Source organism: Bufo gargarizans, chromosome 10, assembly GCF_014858855.1.
Source record: "Bufo gargarizans isolate SCDJY-AF-19 chromosome 10, ASM1485885v1, whole genome shotgun sequence".
Classification (NCBI taxonomy): domain Eukaryota; kingdom Metazoa; phylum Chordata; class Amphibia; order Anura; family Bufonidae; genus Bufo; species Bufo gargarizans.
The window spans coordinates 92109069-92128921 of NC_058089.1; positions in this window are offsets into that span (position 1 = coordinate 92109069).

Sequence of the window (19853 nt, forward strand, 5' to 3'; positions counted from 1 at the left end):
CTCAGTGTAGCACGAAGATACTGCAGATTACTAATACTATTCATTGGACTGGATACATGAGGCTACTTTCACACTAGCGTTTTTTTGCGGACCAGTCATGGATCAGCAAAAACGCTTCCGTTACAATAATACAACCGTCATGAATCGATCTGGTTGTATTATGTCTTCTATAGCCATGAATGATGAAAGTCAATGGCCGACAGATACGTTTTCTATTGTGTCAAAGAAAACGGATCCGTCCCCATTGACTTACACTGTGTGTCAGGACGGATCCGTCTTGCTCCGCACCACATCGAAGACAGAAAAACTCTGCTTGCAGCGTTATTCTGTCTGCGATGGGAGTGCAACCAAACGGAACGGAATGCATTTTGGTGCATTCCGTTTCGTTCAGTTCAGTTTTGTCCCCATTGACAATGAATGGGGACAAAATTGAAGCATTTTCATCCGCTATTGATATCCTATGACGGATATCAATAGCGGAATTTAAAACGCTAGTGTGAAAGTAGCCTTATATGCTTTTAAAGTGGGACTTTAACATTTGGTAGCATTATTGTGCGTTCCACGCAATATTTGTTACATTTTTGGACCAGCATTATTGATATACTATTACAGTTCATATTCTTAGTTACTATTTTTATATATACAGTAGATGAACCAATATTGAAAGCATATGTAGGATGTTACCGTATTTTTCATCCTATAAGGCGCACCTAACCATAAGAAACACCTAGGCTTTAGAAGAGGAAAATAAGAAATGAGACCCCCTATCAGAACCCCAATCAGACCCCAATTTAATCACACCTCAGATCAGATGTTAATAAGACTCCCATTAAGACACTCAGATCAGACCCCCAATGTTAGGACCCCTATTCAGAACTGAGATCAGACCCCCTCATGTTAATAAGACCCCTAATTAGACACTTAGATCAGACCCCCAATTTTAAGACCCCCCCCCTCAAACCTTAGTTTCAGACAAAAAAAATAATCAACTCACCTCTCCTGGTCTCGGCGCCACTGCCACTTCAGGGATCCAGTGCCCTTCTGGCTCTTCCTTCTGCACTGTGCTGTGACCCAACTCTGCACAGCATGAAGTCACAGAGCACCGATGTCTTCATGCTGTGTGCAGGTCACAGCACAGTATAAGGAGCCTGCAGGAGAAAGCCAGGAGGCGGTGAGTACAGAGCCAGTGGAGCGTTGCATTAATACTGTATCATATACAACTCTGGAAAAAATTAAGAGACCACTGTGAAATTATCGTTTTCTCTAGTTTTACAATTTATAGGTATGTGTTTGACTAAAATGTGCAGTTTTGTTTTATTCGTAAATAGGGATGAGCGAACTCGAACTGTATAGTTCGGGTTCGTACCGAATTTTGGGGTGTCCGTGACACGGACCCGAACCCGGACATTTTCGTAAAAGTCCGGGTTCGGGTTCGGTGTTCGTCGCTTTCTTCGCGCTTTTGTGACGCTTTCTTGGCGCTTTTTGAAAGGCTGCAAAGCAGCCAATCAACAAGCGTCATACTACTTGCCCCAAGAGGCCATCACAGCCATGCCTACTATTGGCATGGCTGTGATTGGCCAGAGCACCATGTGACCCAGCCTCTATTTAAGCTGGAGTCACATAGCGCCGCCCGTCACTCTGCTCTGATTAGCGTAGGGAGAGGTTGCGGCTGCGACAGTAGGGCGAGATTAGGCAGATTAACTCCTCCAAAGGACTTGATTAACTGATCGATCTGCAGCTGTGGATCATTGAGCTGCTGATCCTCAATTGCTCACTGTTTTTAGGCTGCACAGACCGTTTGTCAGTCTCATTTTTCTGGGGTGATCGGCGGCCATTTTGTGTCTTGTGGTGCGCCAGCACAAGCTGCGACCAAGTGCATTTAACCCTCAATGGTGTGGTTGTTTTTTGGCTAAAGCCTACATCAGGGTGAAGCTGTGACACCAAGTGCATTTAACCAGCAATAGTCTGTTCATTTTTTGGCCATATACAAAATCAGGGGCAAGCTGCGCCTGTCACCAAGTGCATTTAACCCTCAATGGTGTGGTTGTTTTTTGGCTAAAGCCTACATCAGGGTGAAGCTGTCACACCAAGTGCATTTAACCAGCAATAGTCTGTTCATTTTTTGGCCATATACAAAATCAGGGGCAAGCTGCGCCTGTCACCAAGTGCATTTAACCCTCAATGGTGTGGTTGTTTTTTGGCTAAAGCCTACATCAGGGTGAAGCTGTCACACCAAGTGCATTTAACCAGCAATAGTCTGTTCATTTTTTGGCCATATACAAAATCAGGGGCAAGCTGCGCCTGTCACCAAGTGCATTTAACCCTCAATGGTGTGGTTGTTTTTTGGCTAAAGCCTACATCAGGGTGAAGCTGTCACACCAAGTGCATTTAACCAGCAATAGTCTGTTCATTTTTTGGCCATATCCCAGTCTAATTCTGTCACTAAATCCATACCGGTCACCCAGCGCCTAAATACTAGGCCTCAAATTTATATCCAGCTAAATCTGTCCCTAGTGCTGTAGCTGGGCGAGTTATTTAGTGTCCGTTCAAGCACATTTCTTGTTCTGGGTTGAAATACAATTCCCAATTTAGCAATTTCATAATTTAGTGGTTCCTGCTATATCAGAGCTCTTTGAAATCTATCCCAAAAAGGGTATATAATATTGAAGGTGCACATAGGGTCATTCAGAGTAACTTCACACACACCCGCTACTGTGTATTTCCAAGTCTAATTCTGTCACTAAATCCATACCGGTGACCCAGCGCCTAAATACTAGGCCTCAAATTTAATTCCCTCTAAATCTCTCGTTACCCACCGCTGTACTGTTGTTGCTGGGCAAGATATTTAGTGTCCGTCAAAGCACATTTTTTGTTCTGGGTTGAAGTACAATTCCCAATTTAGCAATTTCATAATTTAGTGGTTTCTGCTATATCAGAGCTATTTGAAATCTATCCCAAAAAGGGTATATAATATTGAAGGTGCACATAGGGTCATTCAGAATAACTTCACACACACCCGCTACTGTGTATTTCCAAGTCTAATTCTGTCACTAAACCCATACCTGTCACCCAGCGCCTAAATACTAGGCCTCAAATTTAAATCCCTCTAAATCTCTCGTTACCGTTGTCCTGTTGTAGCTGGGAAAGTTATTTAGTGCCCGTCAAAGCACATTTTTTGTTCTGGGTTGAAGTACAATTCCCAATTTAGCAATTTCATAATTTAGTGGTTCCTGCTATATCAGAGCTATTTGAAATCTATCCCAAAAAGGGTATATAATATTGAAGGTGCACATAGGGTCATTCAGAATAACTTCACACACACCCGCTACTGTGTATTTCCAAGTCTAATTCTGTCACTAAATCCATACCGGTGACCCAGCGCCTAAATACTAGGCCTCAAATTTAATTCCCTCTAAATCTCTCGTTACCCACCGCTGTACTGTTGTTGCTGGGCAAGATATTTAGTGTCCGTCAAAGCACATTTTTTGTTCTGGGTTGAAGTACAATTCCCAATTTAGCAATTTCATAATTTAGTGGTTTCTGCTATATCAGAGCTATTTGAAATCTATCCCAAAAAGGGTATATAATATTGAAGGTGCACATAGGGTCATTCAGAATAACTTCACACACACCCGCTACTGTGTATTTCCAAGTCTAATTCTGTCACTAAACCCATACCTGTCACCCAGCGCCTAAATACTAGGCCTCAAATTTAAATCCCTCTAAATCTCTCGTTACCGTTGTCCTGTTGTAGCTGGGAAAGTTATTTAGTGCCCGTCAAAGCACATTTTTTGTTCTGGGTTGAAGTACAATTCCCAATTTAGCAATTTCATAATTTAGTGGTTCCTGCTATATCAGAGCTATTTGAAATCTATCCCAAAAAGGGTATATAATATTGAAGGTGCACATAGGGTCATTCAGAATAACTTCACACACACCCGCTACTGTGTATTTCCAAGTCTAATTCTGTCACTAAATCCATACCGGTGACCCAGCGCCTAAATACTAGGCCTCAAATTTAATTCCCTCTAAATCTCTCGTTACCCACCGGTGTACTGTTGTTGCTGGGCAAGATATTTAGTGTCCGTCAAAGCACATTTTTTGTTCTGGGTTGAAGTACAATTCCCAATTTAGCAATTTCATAATTTAGTGGTTTCTGCTATATCAGAGCTATTTGAAATCTATCCCAAAAAGGGTATATAATATTGAAGGTGCACATAGGGTCATTCAGAATAACTTCACACACACCCGCTACTGTGTATTTCCAAGTCTAATTCTGTCACTAAACCCATACCTGTCACCCAGCGCCTAAATACTAGGCCTCAAATTTAAATCCCTCTAAATCTCTCGTTACCGTTGTCCTGTTGTAGCTGGGAAAGTTATTTAGTGCCCGTCAAAGCACATTTTTTGTTCTGGGTTGAAGTACAATTCCCAATTTAGCAATTTCATAATTTAGTGGTTCCTGCTATATCAGAGCTATTTGAAATCTATCCCAAAAAGGGTATATAATATTGAAGGTGCACATAGGGTCATTCAGAATAACTTCACACACACCCGCTACTGTGTATTTCCAAGTCTAATTCTGTCACTAAATCCATACCGGTGACCCAGCGCCTAAATACTAGGCCTCAAATTTAATTCCCTCTAAATCTCTCGTTACCCACCGCTGTACTGTTGTTGCTGGGCAAGATATTTAGTGTCCGTCAAAGCACATTTTTGTTCTGGGTTGAAGTACAATTCCCAATTTAGCAATTTCATAATTTAGTGGTTTCTGCTATATCAGAGCTATTTGAAATCTATCCCAAAAAGGGTATATAATATTGAAGGTGCACATAGGGTCATTCAGAATAACTTCACACACACCCGCTACTGTGTATTTCCAAGTCTAATTCTGTCACTAAACCCATACCTGTCACCCAGCGCCTAAATACTAGGCCTCAAATTTAAATCCCTCTAAATCTCTCGTTACCGTTGTCCTGTTGTAGCTGGGAAAGTTATTTAGTGCCCGTCAAAGCACATTTTTTGTTCTGGGTTGAAGTACAATTCCCAATTTAGCAATTTCATAATTTAGTGGTTCCTGCTATATCAGAGCTATTTGAAATCTATCCCAAAAAGGGTATATAATATTGAAGGTGCACATAGGGTCATTCAGAATAACTTCACACACACCCGCTACTGTGTATTTCCAAGTCTAATTCTGTCACTAAATCCATACCGGTGACCCAGCGCCTAAATACTAGGCCTCAAATTTAATTCCCTCTAAATCTCTCGTTACCCACCGGTGTACTGTTGTTGCTGGGCAAGATATTTAGTGTCCGTCAAAGCACATTTTTTGTTCTGGGTTGAAGTACAATTCCCAATTTAGCAATTTCATAATTTAGTGGTTTCTGCTATATCAGAGCTATTTGAAATCTATCCCAAAAAGGGTATATAATATTGAAGGTGCACATAGGGTCATTCAGAATAACTTCACACACACCCGCTACTGTGTATTTCCAAGTCTAATTCTGTCACTAAACCCATACCTGTCACCCAGCGCCTAAATACTAGGCCTCAAATTTAAATCCCTCTAAATCTCTCGTTACCGTTGTCCTGTTGTAGCTGGGAAAGTTATTTAGTGCCCGTCAAAGCACATTTTTTGTTCTGGGTTGAAGTACAATTCCCAATTTAGCAATTTCATAATTTAGTGGTTCCTGCTATATCAGAGCTATTTGAAATCTATCCCAAAAAGGGTATATAATATTGAAGGTGCACATAGGGTCATTCAGAATAACTTCACACACACCCGCTACTGTGTATTTCCAAGTCTAATTCTGTCACTAAATCCATACCGGTGACCCAGCGCCTAAATACTAGGCCTCAAATTTAATTCCCTCTAAATCTCTCGTTACCCACCGCTGTACTGTTGTTGCTGGGCAAGATATTTAGTGTCCGTCAAAGCACATTTTTTGTTCTGGGTTGAAGTACAATTCCCAATTTAGCAATTTCATAATTTAGTGGTTTCTGCTATATCAGAGCTATTTGAAATCTATCCCTAAAAGGGTATATAATATTGAAGGTGCACATAGGGTCATTCAGAATAACTTCACACACACCCGCTACTGTGTATTTCCAAGTCTAATTCTGTCACTAAATCCATACCGGTGACCCAGCGCCTAAATACTAGGCCTCAAATTTAATTCCCTCTAAATCTCTCGTTACCCACCGTTGTACTGTTGTTGCTGGGCAAGATATTTAGTGTCCGTCAAAGCACATTTTTTGTTCTGGGTTGAAGTACAATTCCCAATTTAGCAATTTCATAATTTAGTGGTTTCTGCTATATCAGAGCTATTTGAAATCTATCCCTAAAAGGGTATATAATATTCAAGGTGCACATTGGGTCATTCAGAATAACTTCACACACACACGCTTCTGTGCATTTCCAAGTCTAATTCTGTCACTAAATCCATACCGGTCACCCAGCGCCTAAATACTAGGCCTCAAATTTATATCCCGCTGAATTTGAATACAATACATTGGGCCAAATAATATATTTGTTGTTGTGGTGAACCATAACAATGAGAAAAACATCTAGTAAGGGACGCGGACGTGGACATGGTCGTGGTGGTGTTAGTGGACCCTCTGGTGCTGGGAGAGGACGTGGCCGTTCTGCCACATCCACACGTCCTAGTGTACCAACTACCTCAGGTCCCAGTAGCCGCCAGAATTTACAGCGATATATGGTGGGGCCCAATGCCGTTCTAAGGATGGTAAGGCCTGAGCAGGTACAGGCATTAGTCAATTGGGTGGCCGACAGTGGATCCAGCACGTTCACATTATCTCCCACCCAGTCTTCTGCAGAAAGCGCACAGATGGCGCCTGAAAACCAACCCCATCAGTCTGTCACATCACCCCCATGCATACCAGGGAAACTGTCTCAGCCTCAAGTTATGCAGCAGTCTCTTATGCTGTTTGAAGACTCCGCTGGCAGGGTTTCCCAAGGGCATCCACCTAGCCCTTCCCCAGCGGTGAAAGACATAGAATGCACTGACGCACAACCACTTATGTTTCCTGATGATGAGGACATGGGAATACCACCTCAGCATGTCTCTGATGATGACGAAACACAGGTGCCAACTGCTGCGTCTTTCTGCAGTGGACAAGCTGACGTTCATAAAAATGAACCAGGCATGGATCCCACAGGACCTGTCCGTCCCTTGTCCAGATTAGACATTAACTACCTCCCCATAACCATATATTATTGGACTCCAGGGCACTTCCTCATTCAATCCTATTTTTATTTTCATTTTACCATTATATTGCGAGGCTACCCAAAGTTGAATGAACCTCTCCTCTGCCTGTGTGCTAGGCCTAAATATATGCCAATGGACTGTTGCAGTGGTGGCTGACGTGAAGCCTCATTCTCTGCTATGACATGCAGACTGATTCTCTGCTGACATGAAGACAGATTCTCTGTTACGGGACCTCTCTGCTCTGCCTGTGTGCTAGGCCTAAATATATGCCAATGGACTGTTGCAGTGGTGGCTGACGTGAAGCCTCATTCTCTGCTATGACATGCAGACTGATTCTCTGCTGACATGAAGCCAGATTGTCTGTTACGGGACCTCTCTGCTCTGCCTGTGTGCTAGGCCTAAATATATGCCAATGGACTGTTGCAGTGGTGGCTGACGTGAAGCCTGATTCTCTGCTATGACATGCAGACTGATTCTCTGCTGACATGAAGCCAGATTGTCTGTTACGGGACCTCTCTGCTCTGCCTGTGTGCTAGGCCTAAATATATGCCAATGGACTGTTGCAGTGGTGGGTGACGTGAAGCCTCATTCTCTGCTATGACATGCAGACTGATTCTCTGCTGACATGAAGCCAGATTCTCTGTTACGGGACCTCTCTCCTCTGCCTGTGTGTGTGCTGGGCCTAAATATATGCCAATGGACTGTTGCAGTGGTGGCTGACGTGAAGCCTGATTCTCTGCTATGACATGCAGACTGATTCTCTGCTGACATGAAGCCAGATTGTCTGTTACGGGACCTCTCTCCTCTGCCTGGGTGCTGGGCCTAAATTTATGACAATGGACTGTTGCAGTGGTGGCTGACGTGAAGCCTGATTCTCTGCTATGACATGCAGACTGATTCTCTGCTGACATGAAGCCAGATCCTCTGTTACGGGACCTCTCTCCTCTGCCTGTGTGTGTGCTGGGCCTAAATATATGCCAATGGACTGTTGCAGTGGTGGCTGACGTGAAGCCTGATTCTCTGCTATGACATGCAGACTGATTCTCTGCTGACATGAAGCCAGATTGTCTGTTACGGGACCTCTCTCCTCTGCCTGTGTGCTAGGCCTAAATATATGCCAATGGATTGTTGCAGTGGTGGCTGACGTGAAGCCTGATTCTCTGCTATGACATGCAGACTAATTCTCTGCTGACATGAAGACAGATTCTCTGTTACGGGACCTCTCTCCTCTGCCTGGGTGCCGGGGCCTAAATATCTGAGAATGGACTGTTCCAGTGGTGGGTGACGGGAAGCCAGATTCTCTGCTATGGAACCTCTCTCCAATTGATTTTGGTTAATTTTTATTTATTTAATTTTTATTTTAATTCATTTCCCTATCCACATTTGTTTGCAGGGGATTTACCTACATGTTGCTGCCTTTTGCAGCCCTCTAGCTCTTTCCTGGGCTGTTTTACAGCCTTTTTAGTGCCGAAAAGTTCGGGTCCCCATTGACTTCAATGGGGTTCGGGTTCGGGACGAAGTTCGGATCGGGTTCGGATCCCGAACCCGAACATTTCCGGGATGTTCGGCCGAACTTCTCGAACCCGAACATCCAGGTGTTCGCTCAACTCTATTCGTAAACTACCCACTTTTCTTCAAAATTCCAGAGAAAGATGTTGTATTTTAGAGCAAGTTTATATTCATTTTTCAACAACATAGTATAATATTTCAATTTAGGTGGAGTTCAGAAATCAATATTTTTGTGGAATAACCCTAATTTTTAATCACAGCTTTCATAGGTCTTGCCATGCTTTCCACCATTCTTTCACATTGCTGTTGGGTAACCTAATGCCAGTCCAGGTGCAGAAATCCATTTTCCTCTTGATCATATACCAGAGGTTTTCAGTGGGGTTGAGGTCTGGAGATTGGGCTGGCCATGACAGGGTCTTGATCTGGTGGTCCTTTATTCGCACCTTGATTGACCAGGCTGTGTGACATGGGGCATTCTCCTGCTGAATAAAACATTATTAAAGCAGACGGAATCAAGTTTTCTTCCAGGATAACTTTGTACGTGGCTTGATTCATGTGTCCTTCACAAAGACAAATCTGCTTGATTCCAGCCTTGCTGAAACATCCCCACATCATCACCAATCCTGCACAAAATTTTACAGTGGGTGCGAGACACTGTGGTTTGTAGGCCTCTCCGGGCCTCCGTCTAACCATTACTTGACTAAGTGTTGGACAAAGCCGAAAACTGGACTCATCAGAGAAGATGACCTTACTCTAGTCCTCTATGGTCTAACCCTTATGGTCTTTTGTAAACTTCAGTCTGGCTCTTTTTTGCTTTTCATTGATGAAGGGCTTTTTTTCAAGCTTTGCCTGACTTCAGCCTGTCTCTTCTAAGGCCTGTTTCGAACTGTCGTCTTCATGCATTCCCCCCCAGCTAACATTTGCCATTGTTTTTGTAGGTCACTTGATGTCATCCCATAGTTGTTCATTGAAATTCGAATGAGGTGGCTTCTTATGTCATAGTACACCCGAAAGACGACGAAGCCTGCATTTCTCAGAAGGATTTCAGTGATGCCGGCTTCATTGTCTTCCGGGTGTACTGTGATGTAACTGGTGTAGGCGCAGTATGGAAGATAGCTGCCAGTGAGCCGCTTTCCTTTATTACACCTGCACCAAATACTGAATGGCACGGCATAGGCTCTAGACTTCAAGCAAAGTGAGGGCCAGGCAGGATGATGTGAACACTGCCTGGCCCTTCCAATCACAATGTTAAGGGTGCAACCATTAAAGGGAGAGCTGAGCCTCTAGGAGTAGGGGCAACACCCCCATTTCTCCTAGAGGTTCACATTTTCATATAATAAAATATTGTTTTTCATTAAAATGGAGGCACATAAGATGAGACCAAGACACTAGCTTCACCTGACATAAGTACATGTATAAGGTCGGCATGTTTAGTAACAATATTTCTGCTGACAGGTGCCCTTTAATCGGAAACATACAATTTTAAAAAATATTAAAAGGTGTCTATTAGATGTTTTTTTATTTTATTTTTTCATTTACAATATTTTATATATGGTGGTCCACAAAAAACACTAAATGATGCTTTATCCTTATCTCAAACCCTATGGTGGTGTGGTACTAAGCAGGAAAACCATGATAACTTCCTTTTGGTTGCAATGAAACCTATGAAGTTACATTGCATGCATTATTTAAAGGGAACCTGTCACGTTGAACATGGTGTCTGAGCTGCAGGCAGCAAGTTATAGAGCAGTAGGAGCGGAGCAGATGGATATATAGTTCTATGGGGAATGATAAAGTAAAACTTGTAACTTATTTAATTAAATTCCTGCTCATTCTGGGCTTTGAAGTCCAGGAGGTGGTCCTATCAGTGATTGACAGCCTTCCCTCTATGACTGTGTATACAGAAGGAGCTGTCAATCACTGATAGGACCTCCTCCTGGACTTCAAAGTCCAAAATGAGCAGGAACTTAATTAAATAAATTGCAAGTTTTACTTAATCTTTTCCCATAGGACTATGTATCAATCTTCTCAGCTCCTCCTGCTCTATAACATGCTGTCTGTAGATTATAATGTATTTTCAAAATGACAGGTACCTTTTAAGAGGAAATAAAAGTTATCTCAAGCACATGCCAAAGCTTCATTTCTGAAAGTTAAGCTCGCCAAACTGCTAGCTATGGAAATTATGCCCTTTAAATGTGTGGAGTCTGAGACATTCTAGGAATTAATGTCATGTTTCAGATCTCCGTATCCACAGCTGCTCTTTTCTCATATTAATAGTAGCTGGAAGATTGCTCCATTAAGTGCTTCCTACTATTGTGTTTTTTACCGCATACTTTCACTCTGTATAACAGAAAATATGAAGGAGCAGTTACTTGTAATTTACATTTACCGATTCATGGTACCAATGAGCCACATGAATTCTACACCTATACCTATACCTCTATAATATGCAAGCCATTGAAGATGTGGTTAGTTGTCTATTTGCCAAATCCAGATAGTTTACAGTCTTGCAGATTGGTTTTATAGAAACCGCACACCAGTAAATAGCTAATAAAAATAAATAAATAAATGTAAAAAAACAAAACAAAACATTTTTTGCCATGTTTTCATTAGCCTTGGTATGCCTGAAAATTAATCTATTAAAGGGGTTGTCCAAGTTATATTTATTGATGACCTATCCTCAGGATAGGTCATCAATATCAGATCGGCGGGGGGTCTGACACCTGTCACCCCCTCCTGTCAGCTGTTTGAAGAGAAGGCGCGCGCCTTGCCAGCGCTGCCTCCTCTTCATTGTTTATCTGCTCGCCGTCAACATCTGCAGCGGTGATCAGGTGTAATTACACCCAAGCCGTCCTATTAATTTCAATGGGACGAGGCGCTCCTATAGAAGTGTATAGGAACAAGCCGCCCCATTGAAATGAATGGGACGGCTTGGGTGTAATTACACCTGATCACCGCTGCAGATGTGACGGTGAGCAGATAAACAATGAAGAGGAGGCAGCGCTGGCAAGGCGCGCGCCTTCTCTTCAAACAGCTGTTAGACGGGGTGCCGGGTGTCGGACCCCTGCCGATCTGATATTGATGACCTATTCTGAGGATAGGTCATCAATAAATATAACTTGGACAATCCCTTTAATGGGCATCTGTCAGCAGATTTGTACTTATGAAACTGGCTGACCTGCTGCATGTGTGCTTGGCAGCTGAAAGCATCTGTGTTGGTCCCATGTTCCCACATTTCTGAGAAAAATGATGTTTCAATATATGCAAATGAGCCGCTAGGAGCAATGGGGGCGTTGCCATTACACCTTAGATCTGGAGGGAGTGGGGAGAGGTCACAAACCTGCGCCAGAAATACACATTATTTAGACATATTTCTGTTTAAAAAATGAGCCCCATATTTCTCAGCTTTAAATGTAATATGAGACAAAATAGGACCGAAAGAATGGAAGAGATGAAGGGAGAAAGTGGCGAGCAATTTTTATTTTATTTGTATTTTGTAAATTTTCTGATTAATGTAAGTTTAAATAATAAATGTATTTATGTGAAGAAGTGCTGTCAGTTTTGACACAATGGCAGTAGAGACACAAGCCCGGTTTTGAGGTAGATGCTGTCCCGTGCTGCCTAAAATGATCTTGTACCGCAAACCCATTTAGCAGTGCGACATTGACATACCTATTGTCCAGACACTGGACAATATTTGACAGGTATCACCAGAATTGTAGCCTACTTTTAAAGTGTAAAATGTATAATTTAAGGATTCAAAACTGGGTTACCAGCCATGTTTAAATTCATAGATGCAGGGCACCCAACCAACGGAGAGGATGGGAGTGGAGACGGCGGTGATAAGGGTGATAGTAGTCCTCAAGTTGCCTAGCACTGCTTCAGCGTTCTCTGGGCTGCATGTAGAGTGAAGAGAGGGGCTCAACACTTCTTCCCCTAGGGGAACACCCTGGATTGTGGTGTCTTCTGCCTGGTGGTGGTTGGGGTGCCCTTAATGTTGGATGGATATATGATGTGGGTGCAAGGCAGGAAGATGGAGGTGCCAGCAAGGTGCAAGGAAGAAATAGTCCGGCCGGCTTGGATAAGGCAAAATACAGTCTCTCTTTTATTGATGGTGTTTCAGTGAAAGTACAAGCAGTAGATACAGGTCTCAGGTATATTAGGGTAGGCTTTTCCAAATGCTGCGTATAAGGAATAGCTATTACGATGGTCCTCCGAGTCTCTTTTAATAATTACAAGCAATCCTCCCAATTAACCAAAAGTGTGCAGGTGCTTTCCTTTATTTCTGCAATAACCATCTCCGGGGTGCAGTCCTAGAATGGATGGCCAGTCCATCTCAGTACTGTGAAAGGGTTCCAGAAGCAAACTCCTCATTCCACATGAATTAAAGTCTAAAGTCCTAAACTTACGTTATCTTTACTGGATTTCTTGTCCATGCACTGTCCCTTTTTAATGGTTCTCAACCTTTTTCAAAAATTCAATGCTTCTTTTCCTCAAAGGTTGGTTCTTAGCACAGTTACCTTTATGGCAGCTTTTTACTCACAGGAATGGTGCCTACCTGGAGAAGAATTCTTTTCTCCAGCTTCAGCTTACACACCTGTAGAAGCTTTCTCTTGGCTTACTTTCCAGAAACTCCTAACCAGGGGAAGCGGGGCCAGCCCACTATTCAGTAACTATCACTTAACTAATTCTAACCCATATACAGATTTTTGGAGTACAGAGTGCATAGTAATGTCACATTAGCTACTTGTAAGACTGAAATTGCAAAATTAGCATCACAGTAAACAATTTTACAATTTTAGTAGTAAATCCTTGCATTAGACCTGTAGCAGTGAACCAACGGGTCGCTACACAGACAATAAAAAAAATGATAATTTTGTGACTTTATTAAGCCATTATTTTGGAGTACTTGACATGATATACCCTTTCCATCCCCCTCCATATGTTTGTGTGGATTACCACTTTGTGCCTGAGCTTTTAGTACAGCAATTACAGAATACAGCAATAATTAGGAAGGGTTTTCACATACTTTGGGCCACATAGCATAGATGTGCTTAAAGGAGTTGTCCGAGATTTTGATATTGATTGCCTATACTCAGAATAGGTCATCAATATCAGAACAGTGGGCATCCGATTTCCACGCCCTTGCAGATCAGCTGTTTGAAGCGACTGTGGCACATCGGTGAGCATTATTGACTCTTCCTAGGCCAGTGACATCACTTCATCAGTTACATGGCCTAGATGCAGCTCAGTCCCATTCAATTGTGCTGAGCTACAATACCAATCACAGCAGCTATTCGATTAATGGTGGTGTGCTTGGCGTGCTTTAAAGTGGCCATGGCGCTCACCATAGCGCAGCAACTTTCTCAAACAGCTGATCGGTGGATCCCCACTGATCTGATATTGATGAGCAGTCCTGACTATAGGTCATCAATATTTAACACCTGGAAAACCCCTTAAAGGGGTATTACCATCTCAGACAATGGGGGCATATCACTAGGATATGTCCCCATTGTCTGATAGGTGCTGGTGCCAGAGGTGGGACCTGCACCTATCTCATAAATTCAGCTGAAAATGAAGCTGGCAAAGTGGTTGCCAGCAGTGCCGAGTCCGGCCACCACCAAGCTTTCCTATTGGCCCACAAAAAATAGTTCAGCTGCAAGCTTGACTATTTTTGTATTCCCAATAGAAATAAATCGGAGCACCCCGTGCTTGCGCAGCCACTAATTCTATTCACTTCCATGGGGCTGACGGAAATAGCCGCGCAACTATTTTCAGCGGCCCCATAGAAATTAATAGAGGGGGGCCGCGCATGCGTTATGCACCGCCTTCAATATGTCGGCTGCGTTTACGAGATAGTGATATGACCCCATTGTCTGAGAGGGGAAAACCCATTTAAGAGCTGTATACATTACATTTTATTTTCAATCTGTTTCAAAGTTTTTTCTTATTTTTTTTTATACATATTGGAACCAAAAAAGGTTGCAAAAGTGTATACAGGCTTTAATTTTTGTAATGTGTTTAAAGAACCTCTAAAATTTAAGATCCAATTCAGCATATACATTATTTTACTCTTTATGCTGTTTTCTATTTTAAGCATTTAGTAGCATGTTACTATGTGCACTGTTTACTAGGCATTGGTATTATGTATATGACTGTATTTTTTTTACTGCACTTTAGTTTGCACTGAGGTTCTTTTTTGCTATTCTAATTTCAAAATGTATGATTTACATGCAATGACAACGTTGTGTACAAATTCACAAAGTCTTCCCATTCATTCAGCAGACATGGTAATGCAGCTTGCTGGACAAGAAGATGAAGCCATATAGACCACCCATAAGGAAAAGTTAATTTATTATTTGTAGGGATTAATACACAAAAATATTATTGAAGAAAATGAAAACTCACCATGAGACTTAGGAATCAATGGCAGCAGTCGGTGTAATCCTTGAAAACAACACACAGCTAAGTTAGAGCTCTTTTATTGCATGATGATGTCAAGAATAGTTTTGATTCTTCTTTCTTCAGTCTTGAAAGGTTTCTGTGCTCCTGGGTGATAACACTGTAGAGAAGAAATGAAGGTTGGGAGTCTTTTTTTCTTCTTATTCGATTACATATGTTTTGCCAACAGATATGTTTACTACCGAGTCCATCAAATTAGTTTACAGATATATAAAAGCATAAGGCCAGATTTGTCAATGGGACCTGATGTTTTTTGCTTTTTTTTTATTTGTGTCATGCTATAAAAAATTCCCAAAACAGTGCCACACACATCTACTGTCTGTGATTTGTATTGTATTTCCACCATATTTCCATATTTTGTGGAGCAGGTGAGCTGCAATATCACATGTAACCTTTAGGCAGGTGTGGTGCTGTTTCTGAAAGAAACCGGCTATGCTTTGAATACACATATTCTTGTTTCCCCCATAAGATAGCAATTCTGAAACAATGGTTAGAAATCCATGCCTTCCCCCTTTTCACATTATAGAAATATTATCATATTACTGTTACCATTCACCTTGTCTGATATTATTTAATCAGTGCTGACATCCTCCAAATGATGCCCAGTTTTCAATTTATTCATATATTTCAAGGAGGAATAGCAGAGGAGTGTATGAGAGAATGTATGAAGCACGCTGCTGCGGTAAGCCTGCTCCATTCCTGGCGAGTGCCGGCTGCACAATACAGCAGACCCCCGGCCTCACTGACAGGGAACAGCAATCGTGACGAACCCCTCAGTAATCCCTCAGATGCTGCGATCAGGGATGCTCCCTCTGCCTTCCAATCGGAGTCCCCACAGTGAAATTGCGGGGCTCTGATCAATTACCATGGCAGCCTGGACCCTTCTGAAGCTTACCAGGGCTGCCATGGTAAGCTTCCTGCTGCGCTGTGCATGAAGCATAGATTAGCAGGGAGTGTGTCAAAATTCTATTCACCTTAATAGATCTCTATTAGGATGAATAGGACAAAGGATTAACGCTGGGTTCACACCTAGGCGTTTCTCAAACGCGCGTTTCTATGCGCGTTTTTGTCGCGCGTTTTATGCACGTTTTTTTAATAGTGAACGCGCGTTTGACGCGCGTTTGGGTGATTGACAGCAGTGTTGTCCAAAGAGTCTATGGCCCAAACGCGCGTCAAACGCGCCAAAAAAAGCTCCTGTACTTGTTTGAGCGTCGGGCGTTTTACAGCGCGATCGTACGCGCTGTAAAACGCCCAGGTGTGAACCCTTCCCATAGGGAATCATTGGTTCTTGCCTGTTGTGCGTTTTACAGCGCGTAGGAACGCGCTGTAAAACGCTCAGGTGTGAACCCAGCGTAAAGGTTTTAGTCCCCTAAGGGAGTTAAAAGTTATTATTATAAAAAAAAGTTAAAAGACATTAAAATATTAAGAGTTTAAATCACTCCCCTTTCCCAATTTTACATATAAAATAATAATAACAATAATAAAATAAACATATCAGGTATTGCCGCATCCGAAAATGTCTAAACTATTAAAATATTTTGAAAAATTCCTGTGTGGTGAACGTTGTAACAGTAAAAATTTAAACCCACACAATTTGCCATTTTTAGTCACCTTTTACCCCCCAATTTTTTTTTCCATTTTTCCATTTTAGTTTTTCGCTGCCTGCCTTCCCAGAGCCATAACTTTTTATTTTTCCATTTACAAAACCATATGAGGACTTCTTTTTTTTGTGGAACAAATAGTAGTTTCTAACGGCATCATTCAATATTGCATAGAATGTAGTGGGAAGTTGGAAAACAATTCCAAATGGGGTAGAATTGGAAAAAAAACACAATGCTGCCACAGTTTAATGGGTTTTGTTTTTATGGTGTTCACTATGCAGTAAAACTGACTTGTGCTTTTTGTTCTTCAGGTCAGTACTAGTATGGCAATAACACATATGTATAGTTTTTCTTGCATTTTAATACTTGAAAAAAAAAACTTTTGAAAATAATGCATGTAGGGCTTATTTTTTGCGAGACAATCTATAGTTTTGGTTAATATCATTTTGGGGTGTGTATGAGTTTTTGATCACTTCTTATACAATATTTTTGGGAGGTAAAGTGATGAAAAAATGGCAAATCAGCCATTCACCATTTTGAATAGTTTTTTTAAAATATTTTAATAGTATGGATGTTTTTGCAAGCGACTGTCCATGATTAAATAAATAATGAAAGTGGGGCACACTCTTAAAGTATAGGGATCTTTTATTAACACAAATGGAAAAAATGCAGAAATGACAGTAAATCTTAAGGATAAAATACAGAAAAATGTTAAAATACACTAGGTATAGATAATAAAATTAATTAGATTATAAATGGTCATAAAAACAAAATGGGTAAAAATATATTAAATAATATAGTCAATATGTGCATGGATCCCAGTATAAACTTTCAATGCGAATAGTCAGTCACAAAGTATAAACACACTGGTTGTTAGGTATAGAGTCCCATATACGGTTAGTATAATGTTATATACTTTTTAGAAAGGTCCTTACTTGCCAATTGTGGCAATGCTTGAGAGCGTATGTAGCCTGTGAGTTTGCATAAGATAATATTCAGGCTGTTCATACGCACAGCGGCGTCCCGCTGTATTCAATATAGCAAAAGCGATCGCTTGTCGATGATTTGTAGAGGCTTACCCGAGGGTCTTTTGATGTTGGATATTGAGCTCTCGACACGGCGTACCTGTCTCGGTTCCGGTCTCAAGAGCTGGTGTCCAGGTTTGAGTTTTTGGCCGCCAGTGAGATTTGTTTGTTGCACGCGGTGTCGATGTCTTTCATCACCAGCGTGGCAGCGATGATTCACTTCGGCGGCTTTCTGGTTAGATGGCAGTTGTCCAGACTTCCTCGGTTTTTTGCAGGATCTCTCTACTCCATTGATACCAAACGCGTTTCGGGGATTTACAAAAATGACCCCTTCCTCAGTGGTCCATGATGTTGATTTTTTTATTGTTTAAGTATTTCGATTTTGTGGAATTTAATTTGAATTTTTATATTTTTAAAACTTTTTAAAGTATTTTTTAAAGGTCCCCAAGTGAACCACAACATGCGATCATCAGATTGCAATTTGTATACGGTAATGGAATTTTCTACATTACCCTCTACAGAAATAGTTATATACAGTTCAGTGCTGCCACCTGTTAGCTTGAATTACAATATGCAAGTGATGAGCCTGGAAGCCTAGTACAGGTTCACGTGGACACGCCATCCTGCACACAAAATGCTACCATGACTAAGGCCGTAAACATGGTCTAGGTTAGACCGAAACGTTGGCCAGTGGCTAAATATAATTTTTCCGGATGGATTAAAACAAAGTAAAATAAGTTTATGCAACAGAACTATAGAGTGCCGTGGTTTTTTGAATATATTGGAATCCAGTTTACCACTGAGCACCGCTTTTATCCTAGAGGAGTGCCGTTCAACTCTCTCTTTCAATCCTTAGTACAGGCTCAGGCTCATTGCTCACATGGAACGTGTGTCTAAGGCCTCATGCACACGACAGTTTTTTTTCACGGCCCGCAAAAACGGGGTCCGTGGGTCCGTGATCCGTGACCGTTTTTCCGTCCGTGGGTCTTCCTTGATTTTTGGAGGATCCACGGACATGAAAAAAAAGTCATTTTGGTGTCCGCCTGGCCGTGCGGAGCCAAACGGATCCGTCCTGAATTACAATGCAAGTCAATGGGGACGGATCCGTTTGATGTTGACACAATATGGTGCCATTTCAAACGGATCCGTCCCCATTGACTTTCAATGTAAAGTCTGGAGTTCTGTTATACCATCGGATTGGAGTTTTCTCCAATCCGATGGTATATTTTAACTTGTAGCGTCCCCATCACCATGGGAACGCCTCTATGTTAGAATATACTGTCGGATATGAGCTACATCGTGAAACTCATTTCCGACAGTATATTCTAACACAGAGGCGTTCCCATGGTGATGGAGACGCTTCAGGTTAGAATATACAAAAAAACTGTGTACATGACTGCCCCCTGCTGCCTGGCAGGTGCTGCCAGGCAGCAGGGGGCAGACCCCCCCCCCTGTTTTTAACTCATTGGTGGCCAGTGGGCCCCCCCTCCCCTGTTGTTAACTCGTTGGTGGCCAGTGTGCGCACCCCCCCTCCCTCCCTCCCTCTATTGTTTTAATACATTGGGGCCAGTGTGCGCGCGCCCCCCAACCCCCCCTCCCTCCCTCTATTGTTTTAATACATTGGGGCCATTGTGCGCGTGCCCCCCCAACCCCCCCTCCCTCCCTCTATTGTTTTAATACATTGGGGCCAGTGTGCGCACCCCCCCCCCCCAACCCCCCCCCCCCCCCCCTCCCTCCCCCCATTGTAATCATCATCGGTGGCAGCGGAGTAGAAGATTTTCATACTTACCTGGCTGCTGGCTGCTGCGATGTCTGCGTCCGGCCGGGAGCTCCTCCTACTGGTAAGTGACAGCAATGCGCCGCACAGACCTGTCACTTACCAGTAGGAGGAGCTCCCGGCCGGACGCAGACATCGCAGCAGCCAGCAGCCAGGTAAGTATGAAAATCTTCTACTCCGCTGCCACCGATGATCGGGGGGGGGGGGGGGGGGGGGCTGGGGAGGGGGGGGTGCGCACACTGGCCCC